Source organism: Hipposideros armiger, unplaced genomic scaffold (assembly GCF_001890085.2).
Source record: "Hipposideros armiger isolate ML-2016 unplaced genomic scaffold, ASM189008v1 scaffold_1132, whole genome shotgun sequence".
Taxonomy (NCBI): domain Eukaryota; kingdom Metazoa; phylum Chordata; class Mammalia; order Chiroptera; family Hipposideridae; genus Hipposideros; species Hipposideros armiger.
The window spans coordinates 330,919-340,616 of NW_017732482.1; the positions used below are offsets into that span (position 1 = coordinate 330,919).

A 9,698-nucleotide genomic window follows, 5' to 3' on the forward strand; every position below is an offset into this window, starting at 1 on the left:
ATGGGGGGAGGGGAGTTGTTACTTTGTGAGGGTGAAAAGGATAACTATTGCATTGTTCTGTACACCTGAAACTAACAATAAAAAATTAAAAAAAATAAAAAAATAAAATAAATAAAAAGGGGCCAAATATAATGTATGGTCCTGGGAAGCAAGAAGTACATTCTGATAAGCAGGATGTTTCCCCTCCCTCTCCAGCATTTTTCCTCTTCTAATGACACATCTTCTTGGTTTAGGGCATGTTCCAGCCTGCTATCTTCTCATCATTCTTTAGGAAAGCCTGTTAAGTGGGGAGGCTAAACCGTAATGTCTTGTTTTCAATATCCTGCTGAGCTAGGTATTTGTGTCCGCCTCTGTTTTCAGTACCCTGCAGAGCAGGATATCTGTGACCCAAGCAGGGGCGGCTGCAAGGGGCCTCCTAACCAGGGCTAGTTCCCTCCTTCTGCTCATCTCTACCTTTCTACCTACCCATCAGAAGCTTTTATACCTTTTAGACAAAGAAACAGTAAATGTGGAAAGAATTGACAAGTCAAAGGGGTTTGAGCCAGGGGTCGTAAATGGTGAAAAAGAAACTAGAGAGAAAAGGGTTAGTTTAACAAGGTTCGTTTATACAGCTAAGTTTTACTTCAAAGCCTAAGCCTTTAAACCAACCACCCATCTTTTATCCACTAAGCCGGTTAATTTGACTATTTTTTTTAATCTTGACTATTAATTGCCCTGAAAGTAAGTTCTAACTTGAACAGGTCTCAACTGTTCATAATGAAACCTTGCATAAATTACCTTGCATTAATTAAAAGGATAGGAAATTATCCTAAAGGAATGAAAATTGTTTGCAGTAGACCCATCTAAACAGGAATGTGTATAAACAGCCTGAATTAGCCTATTAGCTTGTGCTAAGTACATTAACTTAAAAGGAAACTTGGTTTAAAAAGTTCAACTAAAACAGTGCAGGTAGCATCACTGGTTCATAGAGATAAGTTGGTGAAAGAGAGGGTTGTCATATCAGCACCTTTTAAGGTAAAGGAGGTGGGATCCGCCTTTAACTCATTAGCCAATCAGACTCTGAGGCCACTTCTTAAAGCCACTTCCTGTCTCTGCACTTTCTCTCTCTCCGGTTGGTGGTGGGCTGGTAAGTGTGCACTTCATTTTGTTCCCTAAGTGTTTTGAATTTCTTTTTCATTTGAGCCATGTATCCTGGTGGCAGGCCTTTATTTCAAGCGAGGTTTGTAGTGTGTATGTGAGTTGTAAGGTGATTAAACTCGGCTGGTGGAGACTGGAAGAAGGCAGTGAAATGCTCTGCCTGGCTTGTTTCCACGTGGGCCTCTGCAGACCTGGGTCTGCCTTCCTTCCCTAGACCTGGTGACTGGAACAATAGACTCTGCTTCATGTACAGAGTGCATGTGTTCCTGGAAAACGTGTGGATTCGTTTTGCTTGGAGGGAAAGCTATAGTTATTATCCCAGTGCCGTTTGACTTCTGTTGTTTCCCTGGGTGAGAGGTTAGGTCTTGGGAGAAGTTCAGACCAGTACATTTTAACGCCTCTGTGTCTGCAGGACCCTGGTCCTTCCTGGGTTTGCGTGAGCTGCAGTGGATATTGTCTTGGCCCTGGTCTTTGCTCAGAGCCTTCCAGTTTTCTTAGTAAGACTAAGCAGCAAAATGAAGTCAGAAGATTTTAGTGAACCCTAAGAAGAGCTCCTAATTTCAGTGTTGCCACTGTGGTGAGGGTGCCCTAAAAAGCTTAAGATATACCAAAAAAAATCAGGGGCCTTAGCTTAGTGCAAACCTAAATCAAATTCCAGCGCCAGAGTCTACTGTTCCAGTGACCTTCAGTGAGTCATTCTGAGGCTCAGCTTTTGAGGATCAAAATATACAAAAGCCAGGCTCTAGTTGGTTGTATAATGTTAGGTGACTTCTAGAAGTAAGCAATACATTTATTTAGTATATCTTTTTTTCTCATAAAATGTTTCGCCTAGTGACCTTGAGGGTAATTTCACCAGATTCTCATTTTCCTCTTTGATATACTTTAGTTTGAATAAAGTATAGGTGTTGGTTATCTTTACAGGCAGGAGTTGTGAGAAAGACATAAACTAGTGTATGGAATGTAGTAACAGCCAGTTGTGGACCTCCCATAATCCTTATAATAGTCAAGCTTTATTGTTAAATGAATGTTATTTTTTGAGTAGGTAATACATTCACATGGTTCAACATCCAAAAGGGATTAAAGTATATACAATGAAGTCTCCTAAGCCAGCCGATTCCCTTCCCAATCAGTGTTAACAGTTTCTTGTGTATCCTTCCTGAGATATTTTCTGCAGCTATTATCAATATATGCATCTTACTCCCCTCCTTACCCTAAGATTTCCAAATGAGTAAATAGCATCCACGTTCTTTATAATGGTTACACAGCAATCTAACATGTGCGCATACCATAATTTATCCAACCTTTATTATTTGACTTTTAGGTCGTTTACAATTTGGGTTTTGATATATTGTTTATAAGGACTCTAAATACGCAGTGCTTCCAGTTATATTTATTTTATGCGTGTACTGGTGACTAGAAACCAACCAACACCATAAATATCTTGATTGAGCAATAAAGGATTTTCTATTAAAAGCAACACCATGCTGATGCTTTTATGTCTTTGCCCACTTTGGTTTAGGGATGTAATGTTGAGAAGGAATAACATGAGCCACAGAAACCACGTGGTCTTTGTATTCACAAGGGCAGAAAGGGCATGCTCACAGTGTTTACTTAGCAAAGTGTGCTGGATGTCTTCCTTAAATTATGATATTGAGCGAGTAATGCATTTTAGTGTTAAGTTAGGAAAAACTTGACTTTCGGGGGGATGTAAACATGCAAAATAAAAAAGGAAGTTTTGGAATTCCTCCAAACCTATTTTAAAAGTCTTAAAAGGCTGATAACATCATGTCTTGGGAAACATTTAGTTTTCCAGTTAGGAGGCTTTGTTGACTGGGAGAAAAATTAGCTGCTTTCTAATGGAAATATGCTTTTGTTGAGTAACTATATAAAATATATTGGAGTCTTCACTGTTAAGTAGGGAATTGAGGGGAAAGGGGGAGTGAACTCTTAAAAGATCTTAGATTTGGAAGGGCACTGTTGGTACATGAGTGACTTCCCTGGCTTCAAGATTGTTCTGAAAAGTTGAATTTGTTAGGCAGGATATCTGCATTCCTAGTCATTAAGTGGTTGAGCTTAGACACTTATTAATAGAAACAACATATTGAACATTAAAGTATATTATATTATATTTTACCTCATTTAGTCTTCACAATAGTTCTAAGGTGTAGGTGGTATTTGTCCTCATTTACAGAAAGGGAATCTAAGGCTTAGGGAAGTTACATAACTGTGCCCAAGGCCACAGCAAGTACATGGGGGAACCAGGGTTCAAATTCAGTTCTGTCCAACTTCAAAATCCATTATTTTAACCCCTAGGCTAAGTTGCCTGCCATTTATTTAGTCTCAAACTGCTTCCATATCTATAATATGGAGATGACATAGTACTTGCAAAATGAGGTAAAATATGAAAAGTGCTTTATATATTTTGATAGGCAAAGTATTATGAAATAGATAAAAATATCATGTTAATAGAGTAGAAGGTTTTATTTCCTCTTGCATCTGAATTTCAAGTTATTCCTTCCTGCTGTTTCCCTCAGGTTCTATGTTTTCATTTCATTTTTGTTAGCTCCTCCAGCAATGGGTCTGGGCTGGGTGAAATAGTGGTCTCTCAGGATGAGCTGCATGGTTAGTCATATTTCTGATCTCACCACTTACACATGCTGAGGGGATTCCTCCTGCACTAAGAGTTTAAAACAATCAGTATTCTTGGCTAAAATAGCTAACAGTGAGTAGAGACCAAAACTTGGCGGTCTGTTCTGATGGCAGTGCCCTATAGAGCTATCTCTAAAACAGTGCCAAGCACCAATATAGCATACTTCCTCAAAACAACTATGCCAAGCACCAATATTGCATACTTCCCATACAAAGTTTTGTATTTTCCTTTGTGTAAGGTTGAAGATGGAATCCACTGAAGAAAGAAGGCCTGGGTTTTCGGCACCTTGTTTGCCAGCCCAGAAGTGGCACTGTGAAAGCCTTCATAACATCTGCTGCCGACACCCTAAAAAGCAAGTGGGCTCAGATTAGGACATTCTCAGTAGGAATGGTTAAAGTCCGATGGGACCACAAAGGCAAATACTAGAACTTTGACCAAGATATGTTGCCATAAAGTGTTCTCTGTCACCTGTACATATATGTATGTTTCTTTTCCATCTAAAAAAGGTAAGAGGTTCTTTGAGTTACCATTGTATCCCAAAATTGCTAGACACAGTAGAAAGAGTAAAATTGAGTAGTAATATAATAAAATATAATAAAACAGAAGCATCAGTTGTTACCAATTGTTAGTTTGTATCAGGCCTTCATGAAACATCTGTTCACATATATAAAATGAAACTGGTGCCATGAGCACTAGTACTTTGAAGCACTTACTTCGCACAGGGAACAAAATGAGTGGGTCATTGATTGTTTATGGGGTATTTACAAAATAATTTATACTCAGTAAATACGATGTGGCCTTCACATGGTAGAATGACAGCTTGCTGAAGCATAACTAGAACCCTGCAGGGAGCATCCCACATTGGGAAAGGCATCATGTATTTAACACCAGGATTTATGTGCCAGGCTTGGTGCTATGTGCTAAATACACAGAGACCAGGCCCTTTGCAATCTGGATTTTGTTTGTGAGATGAGACAAATAGAAGTTGCACCTTTAAATCTGTAACTGTTCTCCTGTAAGAAGTACTTGGATCATGGAGTTTTGAGGTAGACATAATTAGAACTATAGAAACCTCTGACTTCATGTTTTGCTTCCTGTCTTCATTCCTGCTGATCTGAAAACATTCTCCATAATTAAAGCATTCAAGTACCGGACAGGAAAGGAGTAAAATAACACTTGGATTATATCTCTGAGATACTTAAAACCACCTCAGTTTCTTTCCAACCTACTGAGCCAGTATGTTCTCATTACATCCTAAAGTAAGCCATCTCCTGTAGCTCTGCTGCTTACTGCATGTAGGTAGTGGCATGTTGAAGCGAAAATAGGGAGTTTTGACAACTGGACTTAAATCCTAGCTCTGAATAGCTAAGTGACCTTGGGAAATGTAACTTCTCTGAACCTCAAATTTCCTTTTAAATATGGGGCTGTAATTTTTGAGTAAAATGATTCTATGGTTCTGTCATCTTATTTTAATCATACTTCTCCTTCAAGGCACTACTGTCCAAAAGAACTTTCTGCAATGGAAAGTTTTATATTTGTAATGTCCGATATGGTAACCATTAGCCAAATTTGGATATTAAGCAGTTAAAAAGTGACTGGTATGACAGAAATTTTATTTTAAATTAGATTTTCATTTAAATGGCTGTGTGTGGTATTACCTATTGGACAGTGCAATTTTTAAGAACTGAGATATGTCACATAACATTAGTTTCAGGTATACAATATAAAGATGCTGTATTTGTATATATTGCAAAGTGATCACCACAGTAAGTCTGGTTAAGATCCATTACTACACCTAGATAAGAAATTATTTTTCTTGTGATGAGAACTTTTAAGATCTACTGTCTCAGCAACTTTCAAATATACAGTGCAGTTTATTTTAAGTGCAGTTTTAATACTCATTCAAGACCTACCTTTTTCTTTTTTTTAATCAATAGGATGTTTTATTCAATTTAATCCTGGAATGAAAATAATCATCACATTTTATAATAAGCATGTCTAATATCAATTTTATATTATCTGTTTATTCTGTATAATCAAACATAACTGCTAGCCTTGTTCCTTCCTCTAACATTCTTTATGAAGCCTCCCTTGATCAATGATTCTTTTAACATTACTTGCTTTCTCTACCACTTCTTTAGTGTTTACCATGGACATTAATTTTCATGAGTCATGTCTTTTCTAGCTAGATTGTATTTGAGGTGATAAATTTTAAATTCTTTACATTGCTGTATGAAAAGGAACATGATAACAGTACAATTGTAATACTTTTAGTTAATAAGTTTTAAATGATTAAATGTAAGAGAAAATTTTTCTAGTTAGTAATTAGATGAAGAATAAGGAATAGTCTGAAGGGTTGCCTGCAGCAATAAACTTTGGCTCCAGTTGGTTTCACCTGAAAGTTCAGATTACACTCAAACTCCGGAAGAGGAAATTAAAGCTTATATTGCCATCTTGTGGCTGACTTGGGCTCCAAGTGATGTGAATTCAGTTTTGCTATATCAAGGGAAGGTTTTCTTTATTTTTTTGCGATAAAAAGTTTACCAAGGGTAAAGGTTAAATACAGCCGGTTTGGGCTCAAATGAAATTGGAATGTGCTTTGAAAAAAACTGCTTTGGATAACCGTCTTATTTATCTGACGTTTAGCTTTTTTTTTTAGGATTTTGTGAATTTAATTACTGGTTACATGTGTTCTGCAGCCACACATGCCTGTGGAGTTGAGAGGCTGACAGTAACCAATGCCATTTGTGCCTCATCTCCCTGCATTTACTCCCATGGCTGCCAAGTTCTGGTTGCAGCCAGCACATGGCTCTTGACCTTTGCATACCTTTTCTCTTATTGTGAGACTGTTGGCATTTATAAACTTTCAGAGGCTGGTTACACTTTTGTACAGTTTTTCCCAACCTTTTATTAAATTTATTCAAAAATTTAATGAGCTTGTGTAGAAGTCCTGCCCTAATCTGATATTGAGTTCGGGCATTTGATGATATTCTGCATATAGATGGGTCAATTTATATTACTAAGTGGAGATTCAAATAAAGAAGAGCAATTTTCCTTGAGGCTGTATGGGTGTGACTTGGTGTGGAGTAGGCTGGTGTGCATTCAAGTCTTGTCATAAACTCTGTGTTTTTTTTCCCCCCAGAGATATGCTAAGTAGTTGATAGATTCTGTAGTTCAGCTTCATTCCCAGATAGATGCTGGATTCACCTGATCCCAGAGGTAAGTGTGAACGAAAAACATTCATTTTTACCTCAGTTGAATTTCTAATTACCTAGCAAGTTTTGGGGCTCAGTGTTCATAGGGGCTGAGGTTTGGTAGTTGAAAAAGCCTTGGTTCTAACCTTAAGATTTTCCTGGTTTAGGGATGAGGAGCCGGTGGTGGTTTGCCCTTCACCAGTCATTTACAGTTTGCCATGATGAAATGCATGTTAAGTCCGTGTTTCAGCTGATCATCCTGATTAAACACATGCTCTGAGCAGACTAAAGCTAGGGCAAACACCTGGAATTGAATTCTTGGAATACTTACTGGGATCCAGTCGATGATCCCAAGTAATTCTTAAATCTTTATGCATTTGATACTATAACACTTGTTGTGCGTTGATCTTTTCATCAAAAGATCTCTTTGAGATAGAACTAGTCAAGAATCTTTAAAAATTCAAACAGTACAGAAAAAGACTGATAACAGGGATAGTTCTATCAACCACTTGGCCGTTTTTAACTAATCACGATTTTATTAGTCTATATATAAGGTTAAGAGAATCTGAGTCAGTTAAGTCAATTTTGTCAAGATCATATAATGCAACACTATAGTCACTTAAAAGTTACGTTACCTTTCTTTTTATTATTTTTAATTAAAATTTATTGGGGTGAAAAATGGTTAGTAAAATTACATAGATTTCAAGTGTACATTTCTACAATACATCATCTATACATCACATTGTGTGTTAACCACCCAGTCAGTTCTCCATCCATCACCATATATTTGACCCCCTTTACCCTCTCCTACTATCCCTCCTTCCCCCTTATCCTCTGGTAACCACTGAACTATTGTCTATGAGTTTTTGTTTATTTGTTTGTCTTGTTTCTTTGTTGCTTTCAGTTTTATATGCCACATATCAGTGAAATCATATAATTTTTGACAAAGGAGCCAAAACCATACACTGGAGAAATGAAAGCCTCTTCAATAAATGGTGCTGGGAGAATTGGAAACCACATGCAAAAGAATGAAACTAGACTGCTGTCACCATGTACCAAAACTAACTCAAAATGGATCAAAGACCTAAACATAAGACCTGAAACAATAAACTGTATAGAAGAAAACATAGGTACTAAACTTATGGACCTTGGGTTCAAAGAGGATTTTGTGAATTTGACCTCAAAGGGAAGAGAAGTAAAAGCTAAAATCAATGAATGGGACTATGTTTACCTTACTTGAAATGGGAGGATATTCATGATACATTAAATTAAAGATAAGTTACAGGGTAATACGTATAATCTTTTTTCTGCTTAAACATTTTTATATACTTCTTTACTTGAGAAATCATCTGAATATATTCTAATACTAGGGATTATGGTCTCTAGAATTGGATTCTATGGGTTATCTTGTTAACCTGTATTTTCTGACTTTATTATATCATGCATTATATAATTTGAAGTTATTTTTAAACAACCTAGATGGGAGAAGCTTGTATTCTTTACCTGTACCTGCACGTTTCAACAAAGAATGGGGTATATATGAGGGTAAAGTACAGGAAATACAAATAATTCAAAGTAACCTCAGCTCTTGAAATAGTTTTTTTAGCTTTTGGCTATGTCTTTTGCAGAAATGAAAATTCAGGAGACTGAAACTAGAATCTGAGTTTCTTTCTAGAAACTTCTTTCCCAACCTTGGACCTCTTGGCTGCTGTAAGTCCTGGATATATGATAGATGATGACAACATTTTTATGGTAAGGCTTATGATGAAATTGAGAAGCTTTGATATGCATACAAATCTTTGAAAATTCAGCTTTGTGACATTATGGCTAGCTGCTAAGGTGCTACAAATTTTATTTTTTAAAAAGTCAAAGATAGGGCCGGCTGAGTGGCACGTTGGTTAGGAGTTGGCTTGGGACGCCAGCTCTGAGCAGCAGGGCCCTGGTTTGGATCCCACATGAGTACCAGAGACACTGCACCCTCTACAGCTAAGATGGCAAACAACAGTTCGACCTGGAGCTGGGCTGCCGTGAGTCGCTGGCAAGGGCATAGGCTGCAGTGGTGCTGGCTGGCAGCAGGTGTGAGCTTTTGCGAGCTGCCGTGAGCCGCTGTGAGCAGCTGTCCAATGGCCGGCGAGTGACTGCCTCATCTGGGAAGAGCACAATGATAATACCAACATGGGCCAGTGAAGTGACGTCCTCCACAACTAGACTGAAGAACAAAAGTACAGCAATTTGTCTGTTCCCCTTCCCCTGATTCCCCAATAAAATCTTTAAAAAAAAGAAAGTCAAAGATATTGAGAGGTAGCATAGTATAGTAGCAATACATAGGTCAGACTGGAGTCAGGCTGGGTTCAAACCCATCCTCTCAACCAGCTATGTAACCTTGGCAAGTTTCTTAATATCTCAGTTTCTTAGTGTCTATATTTTAGGAGAAGATAATACTAGTAAGTGACTCAATAGTGCTTGACTTTGGAGATTAAATTAGATAATAAATGTGTGGGCCTTAGAACGTTGTTAAGCATATAGTAAATGCTCAGTAGATGTTAGCTATTTTATCAGTGTCCATGTGTATATTTATCTTAGACTTTTGCGCTACCTGGTAATTTCTGAATCTGCATAATAGGGTGTCAGAAATTCTCTTATTGCTTATGCGCATCTTTCTTCCACTTGGTCTGTCCCTCATTATCTTTGCCCCACAGCCTAATTTAATTCTTTTT

At 37.6% G+C, this 9,698-nt stretch overlaps 1 long non-coding RNA gene across 1 annotated transcript; it reads left to right on the plus strand.

Annotated features, from left to right (window-relative positions):
• Window positions 1-1,096: 1,096 nt before the first annotated feature.
• On the plus strand, window positions 1,097-7,924 carry LOC109376456 (uncharacterized). Its single transcript, XR_002122736.1, has 4 exons — window positions 1,097-1,126; window positions 4,026-4,293; window positions 6,930-7,006; window positions 7,886-7,924. It is a non-coding gene; the product is annotated as an uncharacterized LOC109376456 (long non-coding RNA).
• Window positions 7,925-9,698: the final 1,774 nt, after the last annotated feature.